Consider the following 20,924-nt stretch of genomic DNA (forward strand, 5'->3'; position numbering starts at 1 on the left):
CCCCTGATCCTATTCTGCTTTGAAGGATGATGGACAGACTTGCTTAAAGTACGGGTAAGCAGCAGTTTCCTATCATGGGATGCAGATCTGAATGGAGAGATGACATGCTAGCCATGCACTGTAATGGTCCTGACCAGCAGCCTAATTCAGGTGCCAGGTAAAAGAAGTTCCACTAGAAACCTTTGAAATGTCTGGGAACTCTTAACCTATTACTACCACTAGAGGGCAGTAAACTACAGAGCCCAACAAACTAACAGAAAGAGTGAGCATACCTGAAAAGCTCGGTAGTCTCTTACCACTTGTGGACAACCCAATAACCCAACCATAGATGGCTGGCCATTATGCTTAAAAAGAAGTCAACTTTTCAGGACCAAGTTTATAGGAACTTACAGTCCCCTTGGGCTATTTTCACCTGTGCATCTACACCCACTCCAAAGTCTTTATCAAAGAATGCACAGAGGTAGACAGGAACGTTGATGGCCATAACGTGTCTGGAAAGAACCACTGACTCCACTCTTCCTTAAACATAGATAACCTTGATCTCCTTCTGTACCTCTCACCCCTATCCATAATCTTATCAATAGGTAAAGACATATAGGCTGTGTCCATGATTGCAGCTCAACTCCATTGACTTGAATGATGAGCTGCAATACCGCACAGTGCCCATGGACAGGAGTAGTGTTGTTTCTGGTAAAAAAAAAAAAAAATAGACACTTTTTTTTTCTTACAACCTCCACAACAAGTAATGACACTCATGTGCTCATCTTCCCATATTAGATTTGTTACATTTGTAACCTTAATAAGTGGTAAGCCATCTTTTCGATCTATAAGTTTGAGTGTGCTGAAAATGTTTTGTTTCACCCACGAAAGAAGAAACTCAATCTGTTTCTTAATAGATATTGTTTTGTCCTTTTCAAGAATTTGAACCAAAAGTACCCAGACCTCAAGGAAGGTATAATAAATGTAATAGATTAGACTATAATTAAAGAACCAATGATCGTGCTTCAATTATACTAAAATATATAGTTTTTATTAAATGATATAAAAAATGATGAGAATACCACCTCACAAGGGGCCCCTTGTGAGAGGAATATGCATTTGCCTATTAAAAAGTTAAAATATACAGGCTGACACTGATATAGAAAGAAGACTATTTCTTCTATCACAGAATGCACTAAAATGATGGAACCTTAATTGCTAGATAGTGTCCTTGAAACCAGTCCTTTCTCACTGTAAAGATGGAAAGGATGCAAGGATGTATGCAATGTTGTAACGAATTCCTCTTAACAGATAAAAGTGTAACAATATTCAATATGTTACCACTATGAGGAAAAGAAATAATATTCTCCGTTGCAAGTTTCTCCGTGTCTCTGAATCAGAACAAATAGCTAGCAGCTTTACAGTACATTACCGGTCCTTATGAGCGGAGATCTCCCGTTGGGCCAAATGGAAAGAGCACTAAGTATGGTCACTGCAGGTGAGCCACCTCCGGGTCCCGGCGCTGGCAGGCGTCAGGGATGGAAACTTTTTAGAGGTGGCACTGACAGATGGAATGTCCTGCCGTCGAGGTCAGGTCTGCGTTGGACCGAAGATGAAAACTTCTACGTCGTGAGGATGGCGTGTGACGTCAGTGCCAGCACCTGCAGGATGTGCTTGGATTGCCCCGGCTCGTTGCAAGTCCACTCTGGCCTGGAGTGGAAGTCCGGTCTGGACTGGAGCAGCAGGATCGTCTCCAGACTGGTATAACAGGATATCCAGGTAAGTTTAAAACAGAGAACTTGAATGTAGTTGTTGTTGTGTCAAGTGCATTCGGAATGTAGTCTCAGTGATAGTCCACAACTGACTAGACACGTTTCAGGGTATAAAAATAAACCCTTTCTTCAGTAGTCATAATTTAGACTGGACATGGTCGTCATTTTATAGAAGCATGGATCCTATCAATTGATTGCACACGTAAAACAATGCCTGGATCAGAAAACAAGGTCTGGAATAGAAAACAAGATCTGTTTTATAAATGCAAACATGTTGTTTATGATGTGAAAAAATATATTATTCAGACGTAAATACACAGAATGTGAATATAGACGCTAATTTAGTATTAGATAAAATAGTAGTGATTGAAAGATATAAAAAAAAATGAAGAAATAGGTGGTGAATATGAGACATAAATAAAAATAGAAACGGTCAAAATTGTAAATAAATAAAAATAAATGAAAAAATAGAAATAAAAATAGAAATAAAAAAAATGAAAAATAAATTATAAAATAAAAAAAATAAAAAATTGAGAAAATAATAAATAAACATTGGCACTTGTTAAAACAGGACCGAGAAATTGGACATTCATTACCTCCACGTCCCCCAGTTGTCTTCACTCGAGCCCCTAATTTGGGGATTTCGGTGGCACCGATTATTAAACCTCCAACTAGATTATCAGAACTTGGTCATTCTTGGCTAAGCTCGAAAGGGTTTGTAAAATGTGGTAGCTGTGCTAATTGTGCCAAAATCAAAGGCCCAAAAAAAGTAGAAGAAATATATTCCAGAGACAAAACATTTAAATGAAAGATAGAAGATTTAATTACGTGTAACACAAAGGGAGTAATATATGTCATAGAATGCGGATGTGCTAAACAGTACATAGGACGTACCAAAAGAACATTAAAATTACGGATAGATGAACATCTAAATAATATCAAAAATAGAAACGTGAAACATCTGCTCTTGGCCCACTCTACTACAGTTCATAATGGCAATTTAAGCACTTTATCATTCACTGGTATACAAATAATAAGAAAAGATTGGCGTGGAGGAAATTTTATGTTGAAAATGTCCAAGGCAGAAAGCAAAAAAATATTTGAGTTTTCAACATTAGAACCGGGTGGACTCAATTCCAACTTCGAGCTGTTTGGATTCTTGTAGTGGATGCACTTGGAATTGATGGACACCCCCGGTTTATACATAAATGGTGGTCTCCTCAATACTGACTGCATCCTCCTTCATCCCTTCATCTACTGTTCTTAATGATTTTATTGTTTTCAGTGACTGTATTATTGCTGTTATTTTTTATTTATTTTTTATCATTTTTTATAATTTTATATTTTTTTATAAAAAAAAATTTATTTTAGCTTTTTTTATTTATTATTTATTTATTTTTTTATTTAAATTTTTTTATAATTTTTATTTTTTATTTTATTATTATTATTATAATTTTTTTTATATTTTTTATTTTTTTATTAAAAAAAATGAAGAGATAGGTGGTGAATATGACAGACATAAATAAAAATAGAAACGGACAAAATTGTAAATAAATAAAAATAAATGAAAAAATAGAAATAGAAATAAAAATAGAAATAATTAAAAAAAATTATTAAAAAATAACAAAAAGTTATAAAAAAATAAAAAATAATAAAATATTTTTTATTTTTAGATCTTGTTTTCTATTCCAGACCTTGTTTTCTGATCCAGGCATTGTTTTACGTGTGCAATCAATTGATTGGATCCATGCTTCTATAAAATGACGACCATGTCCAGTCTAAATTATGACTACTGAAGAAAGGGTTTATTTTTATACCCATCATTTTTGATATCATTTAATAAAAACTATATATTTTAGTATAATTGAAGCACGATCCTTGGGTCTTTAATTATAGTCTAATCTATTACATTTATTATACCTTCCTTGAGGTCGGGGTACTTTTGGTTCTTTCTCTTATTTTTAATACTAGCACCATAAGGTATAGGTGCATTACCCGCTTGTCCTCGGTAGGTTTTATAATTGTGAGCTGCACATTTCCTTTTTTCTTTTCAAGAATTTGCCTGAAAAGAAACAAATCCAGCACATGCAAAGACGAATATTAGCCCTGATTTACTAAGAGTGTAGGGTTATTTTTACTCACACGTATTTATCAGTGTTTCGCACATGTCGGGACAATTCTGTCGCATGACATAAAATTTTGTTGCACGGAGGAAAAATAAGTGTCCCTCAGGAAAAATAAAGCGTAAATCAAATAAATAGAGAAAAAAAAGAAAGAAATGAAAGCCAAGATAAAAAAAAAAAAAAAAAAAAAAGAGAAATGCCAAAAAAACTAATACATTTTTTTTTTTTTAAATATAAAAAGCTACTAAGGGGACAAAGTAACAGTCGGGTTTTCAAGTTCAGTAATTCACAATTTTTCTGGTGGGTTTTTAAATACAACTATCGGGCTTTCAGGAAAATGTTGGGAACACGCCCCTAATTATGCAAACCACGCCTCTTTAGTCGGGTTAAAAAAATGCTCAGAGTAATTGGAAACCGTCGAGTTTTTACCAGTAAAATGTGTCGCACAAAGTGTTGCAGAGGACGTGCGACACAAATTGTGTTGCATAACAAGATAAAAAGAGTTGGGATCACGTTAGTAAATCAGGGCCATTGTTCGGCACTGTCGCTAATCAGTCTCATAAAGTATACTGTACACTATGGTTGTTGAATATTTTCAGAGACATGGTGGTGCTAAGTCTTTAATAGTTCATCATGCAAATGTCCAATCAAAAGAAGGAAAGAGATGGCAACTCACCTGATCTTCATAGTATCTTCTTTATTTCTCAGCCATACTTACATAGTTGCAGGAGGGAGACAGACAGGGGGTACAGAAGAAATGAGGCTACTGCAGCCATTTCGTACTAGTTGTGCTTCATAGGGCCCTATGGAAATGTTTTCTTAAAAATGGACCAAATGCATATTCGATTTGTGGAAAACCTACATCTTATTCTAGAGGAATATATTTAGAGCAATAAAAGGAAGTAGATGTTAGCAGTCTGGACCCCATAAACGATGATGAGTCTTCTCTGGGCCGCCTTCCACAGCATCACGTTTTTGATGAAACTGGGCAGACAGAAGTAATATTTTATTTTTATGGTGAAAGTTGGTCCTGCACCTTAGATAAAAGCTGGCCCCAATGGTTTTGGTTGGATCACTTGACTATCAAATATGTACTGGGCCCCCCCAACTTACGCTGAAGGTAAATGTCAGACCTAATGAGTGGACTTGTTGAATTTTTTTCTGAAGGAAACAAGCTGTCACCAGAGGGGATTGGCAACAGCTTTTCTCCCTGTCACCCTTAATGGAGATCTGCAGCGGTATGTAACTTATATCCTGTGGATAGGGAATAAGTGTTTGATTGAGGGGGGGTCCTACTGCTGGGACCACCTATGATCTCCTGTACAGGGCCCTGGCTCTGCCATGGCTCTCCCCGTGCATTAGGCGTGAAGGCCACAGCATGATGCCCCCTCCATGTATCTCTAGGGGAGAGGCGGAGATGCAGTGTTCGTGAAACCCGTGCCTCTCCCATAGAGCTGAATGGAGGGGGCGTGTCTGCCGACCTCAGCGAGGTCGATGACACAAGCACTAGCCATGCAGGGCTGCGGCAGTGCCAGGTCACAGTATGGAAGATCGCGGGGGGTCCCTGCAGATAGGGGATATGTCATATACCGCTGCAGATCTCCTTTAAAATTATTATCCATGCTTGCTGTAGTCATGCTTAATGATTTATGGTGGAGTTGGGAGGATAAGCTGTCAGTTAAAGAAATATTTATCTTAACTGTGACCAACTTAAGGCACTATTGATCTATTCAGGACCTGTCAGGGAACTATTAATAAAGCTTGATCTACTAGCTTCCTACCTAGGGTCTTAATCAGCTCAACCTACAGTCTAGAGTCGATAAGCGGTCGACAATGCAGATCTTTGTGGCCCCCCCCAATCATCAGTTCACAGAAGTAGAATAGTTAGTTCAATTAAAACTTAACTTAACCTTTAATAGTATTTTGTGATAAGATAAGTAGTCCTCAGATTACAAATAAAAGTTTACATAAGGTATAGGTCAGATGGATGGAGAGCCAGGAAAAATCAATGGGGTTCCAATACCATCACCTATCACAACAGTATTATCCTACAAAATGCAACCTGTGCAATTAAACACTGGGAAGAAGTAATCAATCCCGATGTCTTTCCCCCCTCCAAAACAGATAAAGTGGAGCAATACAGGGTTCATCAGGGCATATAGAATGTAGGAAACAATAACCAATTATGATACAGCTGGTAAGTATTTGCTGCCAGCTAAACTAAGATATAAGGTCCGATAATGACCACTCACTCAGACCCAATGGTACAGTCCTTCACCTGGAGTGGTTGTCCGGGTAGCCAATTGATGACGGCTAGTTCCCTCCTGGCAGCGTAGCAGCCAATAGCCACTATTGTCCTAATAGCCACAATCAGCTGTCTTTTACAATTTCAGTGAATTTGTTTCCCTCAATCATCAGGAGCCAAAGCTTCATACTAATATGTTGCCTATGTCAAGATACTGTAGTAGGTCTGTTGTTGGGAGTGGAAAATGAGACATATGCTTAGAGAGTTCCAATCCCCAAGTGGCATAAGTAGCAAATGTGTAAAAGAGGGGCTCATAGGAAGCAGTCTGTGGCAAAGGAGTCATAGGAGCAGTCTATGATGGATGGGGGCTGTCTGTGTGAGGAAGAACCATTGGGAGGAGTTTGTGTGACAGGGGTACATTGAAAAGAGTGTGGTGTAGGGGTAACATTCTTTGAGTGAAAGAGAGGGAAATATAGGAGCAGTCTTTGTGAGAAAAGGGGAAAAAGGTAGCAGTCTGTAGGAGAGAAGCGCAACTATAGAGCAGTCTATGTGCATTGGGCTTTGTGCTCCTGATCTCTTATGACTGAATCAATGCCTCAAAAACCAATCTTTGTACATCACCTTTGGAATTCACAGAATGTGACTCTGTTGTTGGTACAATATTTCAGCATTTGGGATACCACTTTTTATTTTGTCCTTGGATACATTTTGTCTAAAGTCGTCCCTGAGCGTAATTCAGAAAAAAATAGCTGTCATTCACATCTAGTAAGTGAGAGTCCCAAAAGTGAACCTCCACAACATACACTGTTGATTCCATGCCTCAGATGGATGTTACCTTTTTGAGTTTTATTGTGTTTAATGTGGACCATGGGAGTGGTATGATTTGACAATGTGGCCCTTAGACCAGAAAAAGGTATACTGTGCCTAAATGATCCTTTTCATGAAACTTGCCGCAGTTCCTCTCATTTTAACTAATAATGTAATCATTGATCTGACAACATAAACCAGATATTTTTTTCTTTAAAAAGAAAAAGGTTTTTATCCTCCACAGAGAACTGTAGTTTAGAACTGAATCCTCATTGTTCTCATTTTATTCCAACAGGTGAACAAGAGAAGAAAGAACATATTCAAATATGTTGAAGGTAGAAGCAGTACAATACATGGAGCTCTCAGCTGTTTCACTTTAGTACCGTAGCTTGCCATTTGCTTTTATTTCTAAGAAATATTTCGTTCTCGGTGTACGGCTGTGATCACCGCCTCACATGTGATGACTGAATCCTCCACGTACCATCACAATGTATTCAAGGTTATGAACAGACCTTGGAAATTGTTTAATTTGTAAGCCTGTTACAATGCTTGTGTCATGATGTCACTTTCTGGCGTTGACTGTAGAGATGAGCGAACTTCCAGTAATTCGATTCGTCACAAACTTCTCGGCTCGGCAGTTGCTGACTTTAGCCTGCATAAATTAATTCAGCTTTCAGGTGCTCCGGTGGGCTGGAAAAGGTGGATACAGTTCTAGGAGAGAGTCTCTAGCCCACCGGAGCACCTGAAAGCTGAATTAATTTATGCAGGCTAAAGTCAGCAACTGCCGAGCCGAGAAGTTTGTGACGAATCGAATTACTGTAACTTCGCTTATCTCTAGTTGACTATACAAAACATAGCATTAATTCCTTGGGGACGGAGGGTTTTTCCATTTTTGCACTTTCATTTTTTCCTCCTTACCTTCTAAAAATCCTAACCCTTTCAATTTTGCACCTAAAAATACATTTGATGGCTTATATTTTGTGCCACCAATTCTACTTTGTAATTACATCAGTCAGTTTACCCAAAAATCCACGGCGAAACGGAAAAAAAAATCATTGTGCGACAAAATTTAAATTTGTAACTTTTGGGGGTTTCCGTTTCTACGCAGTGCATTTTTCGGTAAAAATAACACCTTATCTTTATTCTGTAGGTCCATACGGTTAAAATGATACCCTACTTTTATAGGTTGGATATTGTCGTACTTCAGACCAAAAATCATAACTACATGCAGGAAAATTTATATGTTACAAATTCTCATCTTCTAACCCCTATAACTTTTTTATTTTTCCACGTATGGGCCGGTATGAGGACTAATTTTTTGCACCGTGTTCTGAAGTTTTTATCTGTATCATTTTTGTATTGATCGGACTTTTTGATCGCTTTTAATTCATTTTTTCATGATGTAAAAAGTGACCAAAAATACACTATTTTGGACTTTGGAATTTTTTTGCGCGCACGCCATTAACCGTGTCATTTAATTAACGATATATTTTTATAGTTCGGACATTTTCGCACGTGGTGATACCACATATTTTTTTTTTTTATTTACAAAATTTTTTCTTTTTATGGGAAAAGGGGGGTGATTCAAACTTTTAATAGGGAAGGGGTTAAATGACCTTTGTTAACTTTTTTTTTCTTCACTTTTTTTTTGCAGTGTTATAGCTCCCATAGGGACCTATAACACTGCACACACTGATCTCCTATGCTGATCCCTGCAAAGCCATAGCTTTGCAGGGATCAGTCAGATAGGGGCTCGATTGCTCAAGCCTGTAGCTCAGGCTTGGGACAATCAATCCCCGATCGGACGCCGCGGAGAGAGGTTAGGAGACCTCCGCCTGCGTCCCAGCTGATCGGAACATCTCGATTTTATCGCGATGTCCCGATCAGCCCGACTGAGCTGCCAGGAACCATCTACTTTTGTTTTCAGACGTGGCGGTCAACTTTGATCGCCGCGTCTGAAGGGTTAACAGCGCGCAGCACAACGATCGATGCTGCGCACTGTTAGCCCAGGGTCCCGGCTATCGTTAGCAGCCAGGACCAACCCGGTGTGATGCGGGGTCATGGCGTGACCCCGTTTTTCACACCGGGACTGGGCTTAGGGCGTACTGGTACGCCTTATTTCCTTAAGAGGTTAAAATTGTCATCTTCTGACCCCTATAACTTTTCATTTTTCCGCGTCTGGGGCGGTATGAGGACTCATTTTTTGTGCCGTGATCTGAAGTTTTTAGCGGCTCCATTTTTGTATTGATCAGACTTTTTGATCACTTTTTTTCCATGTTTTCATGATATAAAAAGTGACCAAAAATACGCTATTTTGGACTTCGGCATTTTTTTACGTGTACGCCATTGACCGTGCAGCTTAATTAATGATATATTGTTATAATTCAAACATTTCCGTACGCGGAGATATCGCATATGTTTATTTTTGTTTTTATTTACACTGTTTTTTTTTAAATGGGAAAAGGGGGGCGATTCAAACTTTTATTAGGGAAGGGGTTAAATGAGCTTTATTCACTTTTTTTCACTTTTTTTTTTGCAATGTTATAGCTCCCATAGGGAGCTATAACACTGCACACACTGATATTTTACATTGATCAATGGTTTCTCATAGGAAACCATTGATCAATGATTCTGCCGCTTGACTGCTCATGCCTGGATCCCAGGCACTGAGCAGTCATTCGGCAATCGGACAGGGAGGAGGAAGGTAGGGGACCATCCTGATGTCCTACAGCTGTTCGGGATGCCGCGATTTTGCCGCTAGCTAGGCGGGAGCAATTTACTTTCATTTTAGACGCGTCTCAAAGGTTAATAGCGCGCAGCACCGTGATCAGTGCCATGCGCTATTAGCCAGGGGTCCCGGCCTCCCAACCCGCTATGATGCGGGGCCACACCGTTATGGAAAGGGAGTGGGCGGAGGGCGTACAGGTACGCCTTCCATCCCGAACAGGTTAAGCTCTTGTAGTTAAAGGGGTACTCCACTGGAAAAAAAAATGTAATCAACTGGTGCCAGAAAGGTAAGAAGATTTGTAAATAAAAAACAATCTTAATCCTTTCAGTACTTATCAGCTGCTGTTATGATCCACAAAAAGCTCTTTTTTTTCAATCTCCTTTCTGCCTGACCACAGTGCTCTCTGCTGACACCTCTGTCCATTTTAGGAACTGTCCAGAGTAGGAGAAAATCCCCATAGCAAACCTCTCCTGCTCTGGACAGTTCCTGACATGGACAGAGGTGTCAGCAGAGAGCAATGTGGTAAGGCAAAACGGAAATTCTAAAAGTAAAGAGCTTCTTGTGGATCATAACAGCAGCTGATGAGTACTGGAAAGATTAAGATTTTTTAAAATTTGTCATTTACAAATCTGATAAACTTTCCTGCATCAGTTGATTTAAAAAAAAAAAAAAATGTTTTCCAGTGGAGTACCCCTTTAAGGCCTGAGAACTCATGTGCAGCTCTACCAATTAATATATTAATAACTGATTATTATCATTTATGTTGACAATGGAATTCTTATGGAATGTTCCGCCAGACAACAGAGCTCTTAATTTCGACCTTGAAAAGGTCATGGCATCTCACATTCTCTTTGTAAGGCTTATTGGAATATTTGGAATCCATTCACTTTAATTATTTTATGGCACAATGGACGGCTTCCGGTATTTCGCTCATGATGGTATACCATATAGTGCTAGGGGAAAAAAAGAAGGTAACAAAGGAAACCTGCGGACAGTCCACAATGCGCCATAGAACAGAAATTCTTTGGCAGATTTGCATAACAAGAATATCTTTCGTTAATTCTTATCATTCAGCATTTTAATAGCCATGGTAAATAGCTGTAAAATTGGATTTTATTGTCATTTCATAGAATGCGACCGGAAAAACAATGGGCCTTATTTATTAACGAAACAAAAGATGGACATATTGTCCATAGAAACACAGAAGATTATTCTCTGTGATAGTAATTAAGTCACATAATAGAACATAACTTTTATTTCTTTCTTAAAATACATTCACTTTAAAAGAGAATAAATCAAGGGAAAAAAAAGAAGAAAAAAATAGAGAGGGGGGAACACATGATGGCTCCTATCCAGGTATAATGTGGGCCTTATTGTTCTCGTACGGATTTAAAGGGGTACTCCTCTGGGAAACATTTTCTTTTAATCAACTGGTGCCAGAAATGTAAACATATTTGTAAATTACTTCTATTTACAAATCTAAACCCTCCCAGTACTTATAATTTTTCTTTTTGAATTTCCTTTCTGTCTGACCACAGTTCTCTGCTGGCACCTTTGTGCATATCAGGAACTGTCCAGAGTAGGCGCAAATCCCCATAGCTAACCTCTCCTGCTCTGGACAGTTCCTGACATAGACAGAGGTGTCAGCAGAGAGCACTGTGGTCAGACAGAAAGGAAATTCAAAAAGAAAATAACTTTCTCTGTAGTATGCAGCAGCTGATAAGTATTGGAAGGGTTAAGATTTTTAAATAGAAGTAATTTACAGATTTGTTTAATTTTCTGGCACTAGTTGATTTAAAAAAAATAAAAAATAAAATGTTTTCCAGCGGAGTACCCCTTTAAGCCCAGGTCTGGTATAGTCAAGGTATGTATACGTGAAATATTACAGTTAGGACCTACAATAAGTGCATAATTGGAGCACCCATGCTAATACAGAGGACCCTAACCTGAAGACTTAGGGTGCATTCGCACTACATTCAAACTACAGGCGAAGACTCCACTTGTAGCGGGAACTAGGACCACTCAGAAATGCGCAGTTTCGAGAGACGTCTCCATAGTGTTTTTTTCACTTTTGACAGAGTTTGGGATCCAAACTTTCCACGGCGGAACGTCTACTGTGGAGGTTTCATAATGTGAATGGTGTAGCAAAATCCTATTTAAAACAATGGGAGGCTGCTATACCTTATTTTCCGCAGCAGAACTTTAGAGTGGAATTCCGCTTATCTAGTTAATTGAGATGACCATGAGGTAGAGGTCCTCAGCCCTGTCCTCAACCAACCAACAGTCCAGGATTAGAATTTTTACCTGTTTTACCAAAAGAGTAACTGAAAATGTTGGTGGGACTAGGTTACCACTGTCATTAGGGATTATGAGGTAAGGGAATGTATAGAAGAAGACTATGTGCAATGATACACATTTATGAAAGCTGATACAAAAACTGTCCCCTCAGCTGGGCAACGTCACTTCCCAAGTGAATGACAAACAAAAAAGGGGAAAACACCAACATATTTTTTACAGAATATAGGGTATATTGGGACAGTCCAATTAGATGCTTTCTACTGTGAGGGGCCTACACATGTTGACTTTCTGTGGTACTATACTTAGTACACATAGCACTAACACTGACCGTATGTCCACAAAGAGTATGTGTATGCAGAGGGGCCCTTGGTAAGCTATTCTCCTCCTCTGACAAGTAGATGCTTTTTCTTGGAGTTGGAAACAGGAAGAACAATGCCCTCACAGAATGAACTGGAAACAACCTTTTGAATGAAATCCTACAAAAATCTGTACAGTGCAGTAATCACTGTACTTGTGACACAGATCTGTCTCAGGTTAGATGGTGCTTGCAATTAGCAGGCTTATGTACTAATTCTAGGAGGGACACTAACTAGGTGTATGCACTTTTTGTGACTGGTAAGTCTTTCTATCAGAAGCAGTGCTAGGAGAGATGTTCACTCATCCCTGACCTTAACCAGACTAAACCTTTTTTTGCCTCAGCCTTTCTAGAAACCTCTGCATAGAAGCCTAGCTTGGAGTGTACATGTGACAAATGATTCACTTATCTTTTACAGAATGTGCAAAAACGTAACCCTTACACAGTTGTGATACCTCTCTGTATATTTGGTAATGTCAATGTAATACACAAACACAGTTATACAAGCGTACACACGATGCCCCCCACACAGATTTAAGCACTTGTTTTGATTCACTTGTAGAGGTAAAGAATGTCAAGAAAGACTGCACAAAATATATAATGCTACTATCACTTGCTAATCTCCTAGCCTTATGCTCCTGCTCTCGTGAAGGTTGAGATTATTTCGTATTTCTGTGCTGAAACAGATGCAGGGTTATCAGGGGCCTTTGAAGGAATTTGGGGGCTCCAAGCAAAATGGACATGGAGGCCCCCCCCCCCCTTGATGTTCACGCACGTCACGCTCTAGGGCCGGCGACAGGATGTAGTAACCCCCCACATTAGGTGCAGCAGAGTCCCCCCCCACATTAGGTGCAGCAGACAGAGTTCCCCCACATTAGGTCCAGCAGAGTTCCCCCACATTAGGTGCAGCAGAGTTCCCCCCACATTAGGTGCAGCATAGCTCCCCCCACATTAGGCAGGCGGTGTTCCCCCCCACATTAGGTGCAGCATAGTTCTCCCCACATTAGGTTGGCAGTGTTCCCCCCACATTAGGTGCGGCATAGTTCACCCCCCATTAGGTTGGCAGTGTCCCCCCCACATTAGGTGCAGCATAGTTCTCCCCACATTAGGTTGGCGGTGTTCCCCCCCACATTAGGTGTAGCAGAGTTCCCCCCACATTAGGTTGGCAGTGTTCCCCCCACATTAGGTGCTGCATAGTTCACCCCACATTAGGTTGGCAGTGTTCCCCCCACATTAGGTGCAGCATAGTTCACCTCACATTAGGTTGGCAGTGTTCCCCCCACATTAGGTGCAGCATAGTTCACCCCACATTAGGTTGGCAGTGTTCCCCCCACATTCGGTGCAGCATAATTCACCCCACATTAGGTTGGCAGTGTTCCCCCCACATTAGGTGCAGCATAGTTCTCCCCACATTAGGTAGGCAGTGTTCCCCCCACATTAGGTGCAGCATAGTTCTCCCCACATTAGGCTGGCAGTGTTCCCCCCACATTAGGTGCAGCATATTTCTCCCCACATTAGGCTGGCAGTGTTTCCCCCGCATTAGGTGCAGCATAGTTCTCCCCACATTAGGTTGGCAGTGTTCCCCCAAATTAGGTGCAGCATAGTTCTCCCCACATTAGGCTGGCAGTGTTCCCCACAGACATACAGACGTCAGTGACGTCCTGGCGTGCGCTATCATCCGGCGGCCCCTGCATTTTTAAACTTAACGCAGGGCCGCAGAGAGTTAACGGGGGCATTCCTGTGTCCCGAAAATATCTTTTGGGACTCAGGGATGTCCTTAATAGTGATGGGGGGAATTGCCCCATCACTACAGGACTGGCCAGCTCAGGGCCCCAAACAATTGCTTGGTTTGCCTGTCCTGTAGCGACGGGCCTGAGGGTCATCAGAATTTGTGGATTCTCAGATGTTGGGTTAAAGGAATTTTACTAAATAAAAAACTGGATGTCCAGCGCCAAAGTTTGTGCAAAACAGATTCTTTAATGCTTAAAATGTCATAGCAGGGGTCATAATGTAACGCGTTTCAGGTGCGTAAGCACCCTTAATCGTACACAAAGGAATTTTACTGTACCTGATGCAAATAACATTGGTAACCAGCTAATGCGAATTATCAATCTTAATTGAATAATGAGGCCACTGATAAAGGTTATTCGCCAAATTAGATAAAATCACATACACAAAGCTACCTATTACAAAGTGGGCGGTCACAAAACACAAAAACACTAAGTACAAAAAGAAAAAATGAGTAAGCCTATTAAAGCCATATTCTTGCCTGTGTCTTCCTTCAATTAACCAGCCTACCTTTCATCTCATTAGAAGTTTATACATATTAAATATTTCTGTATTATAACATATGCATGGAAAAGATAGAACGAAGAACGAAGAAGATGGAAAATCTTTTATAAATCCTTAAATTTAGTGATTAATTAACTTTACAAACTGAGGGTCGTTTCAGCGTAATACATTGATACATCACTAATCTTAGATCTTACACAGAATTCATTATATCCTGAAAAATTACTGGCTTTGTTATCTTTGTCTCTTTCTCTCATTTCTATCTATCCAGGTAGGTAAAGCGAAGAAAGCAGCACTTCAGTGTGAATGGGTGCCTGCTGCTGTTAATCCTGGTCAGGGATCCTTTTCAGTATCAATGGAAAAAGCAGTGGCACTCCAGGTTGTTAGCAAAGTGATCTTTATTCACTCCAAATGGTGCTATGTTTCGGCAACCACATGTTGCCATTGTCAAGTGGCAATGGTAAAGTGAGATTGCCGAAATGTGCCATTGATATCTATCTATCTGCCTATTATCTATCTGCCTATTATCTATCTATCTATCTATCTAGGATAACGTCAAATAAATTGGGTGTAGAGCAGTACCTCCAAAACCGTGAATTAAATAAATATGGTGCAGACAGGTCTCTGGGACCCTGGTCCCGGGTCCAAAAGGATACAGGAACAAAAGGATGACCGCAGCACTCCAAAGTATAAAAAATAAAAGAACACCGAAACATCGCACTTGCCTGTTCATGGAATAAAGGTCACTTTTTATTTTTGATACTTTGGAGTGATGCGGTCATCCTTTTGTTCCTGTATCTATCTATCTATCTCATATGTATCTATCTCATATCTATCTATCTATCTCTATATCTATAGGAAAAGACCGCAGCACACATAAGGTTCCATAATATGCAGTGGTTTATTGTGTCCTCACAACATAAGGTGCAACGTTTCGGAGACCTCTCATGTCCTTTCTCAAGAGACGAGAGGTCTCCGAAACATCGCACCTTATGTTGTGAGGACACAATAAACCACTGCACTTTATGGAACCTTATGTGTGCTGCGGTCTTTTCCTATGGATTTATGTTGGATACCCTGACGATGTGTGCACCTTATACGTTGTTCTGTTGGGCGGATGTGCTGCTTATTAGGATTTCTGTATCTCTATATCTATCTATCTATCTCATATCTATCTATAGAAACATAGAAACATAGAATGTGTCAGCAGATAAGAACCATTTGGCCCATCTAGTCTGCCCAATAATCTGAATCCTATCAATAGTCCCTGGCCCTATCTTATATGAAGGATAGCCTTATGCCTATCCCATGCATGTTTAAGCTCATTCACTGTATTTGCAGCGACCACTTCTGCAAGAAGGCTATTCCATCTATTCCATGCATCCACTACTCTTTCTGGAGTATCTATATCCTTCTGGAGATACAGCCTCCAGTACTGCGCACAATACTCCAAGTGAGGTCTCACCAGTGTTCTGTACAGCGGCATGAGCACTTCTCTCTTTCTACTGCTCATACCTCTCCCTATACTTCCAAGCATTCTGCTAGCGTTTCCTGCTGCTCTATTACATTGTCTTCCTACCTTTAAGTCTTCTGAAATAATTACTCCTAAATCCCTTTCCTCAGATACTGAGGTCAGGACTGTGCCAAATATTCTATATCCCCCAGGTGCATTATCTTGCACTTATCCACATTAAATTTCAGTTGCCAGAGTTCTGACTGTTCTTCTAGTTTGCCTAAATCCTTTTCCATTTGGCGTATCCCTCCAGGAACATCAACCCTGTTACATATCTTTGTGTCATCAGAAAAAAGACACACCTTACCATCGAGACCTTTTGCAATATCACTAATGAAGATATTAAACAAAATTGGTCCCAGTACAGATCCCTGATGTACCCCACTGGTAACAAGACCTTGCTCTGAATATTCTCCATTGACTACAACCCTCTGTTGTTTGTCATTCAGCCACTGACTAATCCACTCAACAATATGGAGTCCAAGCTCAATGACTGTAATTTATTGATAAGTCTTCTATGTGGGACAGTGTCAAAAGCCTTACTAAAATCTAGATATGCGATGTCTACTGCCCCTTCGCCATCTATAATTTTAGTCACCCTGTCAAAAAATCAATAAGATTTGTTTTACATGATCTCCCTGAAGTAAACCCCTGTTGTTTTTCATCTTGCAATCCATGGTATTTTAGATGTTCTACAATCCTATCATTTAGTAGGGTTTCCATTAATTTCCCCACTATTGATGTCAGACTTACTGGCCTATAGTTGCTTGATTCCTTCCTACTACCTTTCTTGTGAATGGGCACAACATTTGCTAATTTCCAATCTTCCAGGACAACTCCTGTTACCAGTAATTGGTTAAATAAATCTGTTTTGCTAGCTCACCACTAAGCTCTTTTAATAATTTTTGGTGTATCCCATCAGCCCCCTGCGACTTATTTGTCTTCACTTTAGACATCAAATGTAGAACATCTTCCTCTGTAAAGACATATGCATCAAACAATTCATTAGTCTTCCTCCCTAATGAAGGTCCTTTTCCTTCCTTTTCTTCTGTAAAAACTGAACAGAAGTATTCATTAAGGCAGTCGGCTATCCCTTTATTCTTTTATACATACCTTCCTTTGCTTTTAATTTAGTTATTCCATGTTTTAATTTCCTTTTTTCATTTATATATCTGAAAAATGTCTTATCCCCTTTTTTCACAGACTGAGCTAGTTTTTCTTCTGCCTGCGCTTTAGTTTAGTTCTTATGACTTGCTTGGCCTCTTTCTGCCTAATCTTGTAGATTTCCCTATCTTCATTGCTCTGGGTTGTTTTATAATTACAAAATGCTAGCTTTTTGCTTTTTATGATTTTGGCCACTTCTGCTGAGTACCACAGTGGTCTCATCCTTCTGATTTTAGTGACATTTCTAATGCAATTTTTTGTTGCCTTCAATAATACATCTTTTAAGTAGTCCCATTTCTCCTGGACTCAATGTAATCCATTCCAGTCTGATTGGGACTCATTTATGACTAATCTCATGTTTGAAAAGTCTGTTTTTCTAAAATCTAAAACTTTTGTTTTTGTGTGGTGTGATTCACTGTTCTTATATTAAAACACACTGACTGGTGATCACTAGATCCCAAGCTTTCGCCTATAATCACATCATATACCAAATTCCTATTTGTGAATACAAAATACAAAATGGCCTTCCTCCAGGTTGGCTCCTCAACCACTTGTTGTAGAGATAATCCCAGTAGGGAATTTAGAATATCTGTACTCCTGGCAGAACTAGCTATTTTGTTTTTCCAGTTTATATCCAGAAGAAGTCTCCCGTAATGATAACTTCTCCTTTCATTGTCATTTTAGCTATTTCTTCAACTAGTAGATCATCTAATTCTTTAACTTGGCCAGGTGGTCTATATATCACACCTACACGAGTTACTGTCTGATTACAAAATTGCAACGTCACCCTCTATGTTTGCCTCACTAACTTGTATTAGGTTAGATTTTATGCTGTCTTTCACATATAGGGCCACTCCTCCTCCTTTCTTTACTTCTCTGTCTCTTCTGTATAAAGAGTACCCTGGTATGGATATGTCACAGTCATTACTTTCATTAACCCCTTAAGGACCGGAGGTTTTTCCGTTTTTGCATTTTCGTTTTTTGCTCCTTGCCTTTAAAAAATCATAACTCTTTCAAATTTACACCTAAAAATCCATATGATGGCTTATTTTTTGCGCCACCAATTCTACTTTGTAATGACGTCAGTCATTTTGCCCAAAAATCTATGGTGAAGCAGGAAAAAAAATCATTGTGCGACAAAATTGAAAAAAAAAACGCTCCGTTTCTACGTAGTACATTTTTCGGTAAAAATGACACCTGATATGTATTCTGTAGGTCCATACGATTAAAATGATACCCTACTTATATAGGTTTGATTTTGTCGGACTTCTGGAAAAAATCATAACTACATGCAGGAAAATTAATACGTTTAAAATTGTCATCTTCTGACCCCTATAACTTTTTTATTTTTCTGTGTATGGGGCGGTATGAGGGCTCATTTTTTGCGCCGTGATCTGAAGTTTTTAACGGTACCATTTTTGCATTGATAGGACTTATTGATCACTTTTTATTCATTTTTAAATGATATAAAAAGTGACCAAAAATGCACTATTTTGGACTTTGGAATTTTTTTGCGCGCACGCCATTGACCGAGCGGTTTAATTAATAATATATTTTTATAATTCGGACATTTCCGCACGCGGTGATACCACATATGTTTATTTTTATTTTTATTTACACTGTGTTTTTTTTTTTATTGGAAAAGGGGGGTGATTCAAACTTTTAATAGGGGAGGAGTTAAATGATCTTTATTCACTTTTTTTTTTCACTTTTTTTTTGCAGTGTTATAGGTCCCATAGGGACCTATAACACTGCACACACTGATCTTCATCATTGATCACTGGTTTCTCATAAGAAACCAGTGATCAACGATTCTGCCGCATGACTGCTCATGCCTGGATCTCAGGCACTGAGCAGTCATTCGGCGATCGGACAGTGAGGAGGCAGGAAGGGGTCCTCCCGCTGTCCTGTCAGCTGTTCGGGATGCCGCGATTAGCCGCGGCTATCCCGAACAGCCCGACTGAGCTAGCCGGGAACTTTCACTTTCACTTTTAGCCGCGCGGCTCAGCTTTGAGCGCGCGGCTAAAGGGTTAATAGCGCGCGGCGCCGCGACCGGCGCTGCGCGCTATTAGAGGCGGGTCCCGGCTTCACTATGACGCCAGGCCCGCCATGATATGACGCGGGGTTACTGTGTAACCCCGCGTTATATCAGAAGAGCAGGACCAAGGACGTACCGGTACGTCCTTGGTCCTTAAGGGGTTAAACCATGTCTCAGTAACAGCCACTAAATCTACATTCTCAGATGCCATTATTGATCTATCTATCCATCTATCTATCTATCTATCTTATATCTATCCATCTATCTCACATCTGTCTATCTTATATCTATCTATCTTATATCTATCTATCTATCCATCTATCTCACATCTATCTATATCTATCTATCTATCTATCTACTTTACTACTATCTTTATTTTTTCACATTTTATTATGCTGCAGCCTCATGCTAAAAAAAAACTCGCCCCCCCCCCTCCCAATCATTCTGCAAAATCCATTGACATAAGTATTCAGACCCTTTATTCAGTACTTAGTTGCAGAATCTTTGGCACAAGGTTCTTGAGGCCACAACGTTTTCACACCTTGATTTGGGGATTTTTTGCCATTCTATTCTGCAGATCCTCTTCAGTTCTGTCAGGTGGGATGAGGAAAGGCATTTTCAGGTCTCTCAAGAGTCGGGCTCTGGCTGGGCCACTTGAGCACATTCACAGAGTTGTCCCTATGTCACTCCTGTGTCATCGTGGCTGTGAATTTAGGGTCATTGTATTGCTAAAAGATGAACCTTTAGACCAGTCTGGGGTTCAGATCATTCTGGATCAGGTTTACATTAAGAATTTCTCTTTACTTTGCTCCATTCAGCCCTGACCAGTCTCCCTTTCCCAGCCGCTGAAAAACACCCTGACAGCATGATGCTGCCACCACCATGTATTGTTGGGATGGTATTTGGCAGGTGATTTTCTGAATTTAGGCCAAAAAACTTCAATCTTGGTTTCATCAGACCAGAGAATCTTGTTCCTAACAGTATGAGAGTCCTTTAGGTGTGCTGTTTTGCAAACTCCTGAAGGTTTTTATGGTTTTTTTTTTGTTTGTTTTTTTACCGAGGATAAGCTTCTTTCTGGCCACTCTGCCATAAAGTCCAGATTGATAGACTACTGCAGTGATGGTTGACTTTTCAAAATTTCTCCGATCTGCATATACACAATTCTTGGAGCTCAATCAGTGTGAATATTGAGTTTTTGGTCATCTCTCTTACCAAGGCTCGTCTCCCTCAATTATTTGGGTTGGTGGGGCAATCAGGTCTAGGAAGAGTCCTGGACATTTCAAGTTTCTTCCATTTAAGAATTATGGAGGCCTTTGTTCTCTTGGGAACTTTCAGGGCAGCAGAAGCTTTTTTGTACCGTCTCCAAAGCCATTCCTACAGACAGTTCTTTCATCCTGGCCTGGTTTTTGCTTGGATTTGCATTGCCAACTGTGAGACCTAATATAAAGACAGGGGGGTGTCTTTCCGTTAAAAATGTAGAAACATCTTAAAGGAGATCTGCAGTGCTTATTCGCATAGTGAATAAGTTATAGATCACCTGGGAACTGAGCTCTGCCCCCCCCCCCCCCGTGATCTTCTGTACAGGGCCACGGAAATGTACAGGAAAGGGG

At 39.9% G+C, this 20,924-nt stretch overlaps 1 protein-coding gene across 4 annotated transcripts in view; it reads left to right on the top strand.

Moving 5' to 3' along the window:
• The window catches only part of RNASE1 (ribonuclease A family member 1, pancreatic), a 145,385-nt gene that overhangs the window by 24,693 nt on the left and 99,768 nt on the right, over positions 1-20,924 (top strand). Inside the window, exon 2 of one of the 4 annotated variants that reach the window (XR_008843162.1) lies at positions 7,222-7,535. The exons of the other annotated variants lie outside the window; for them this stretch is intronic. The gene's annotated coding sequence lies outside the window, so the exon portion shown is untranslated. Of the gene's footprint in view, positions 1-7,221; positions 7,536-20,924 lie in introns of those variants that run through there. 4 annotated transcript variants of the gene reach the window in all.

This window comes from Hyla sarda, chromosome 4, assembly GCF_029499605.1.
Source record: "Hyla sarda isolate aHylSar1 chromosome 4, aHylSar1.hap1, whole genome shotgun sequence".
NCBI classification, from domain to species: Eukaryota; Metazoa; Chordata; class Amphibia; order Anura; family Hylidae; genus Hyla; species Hyla sarda.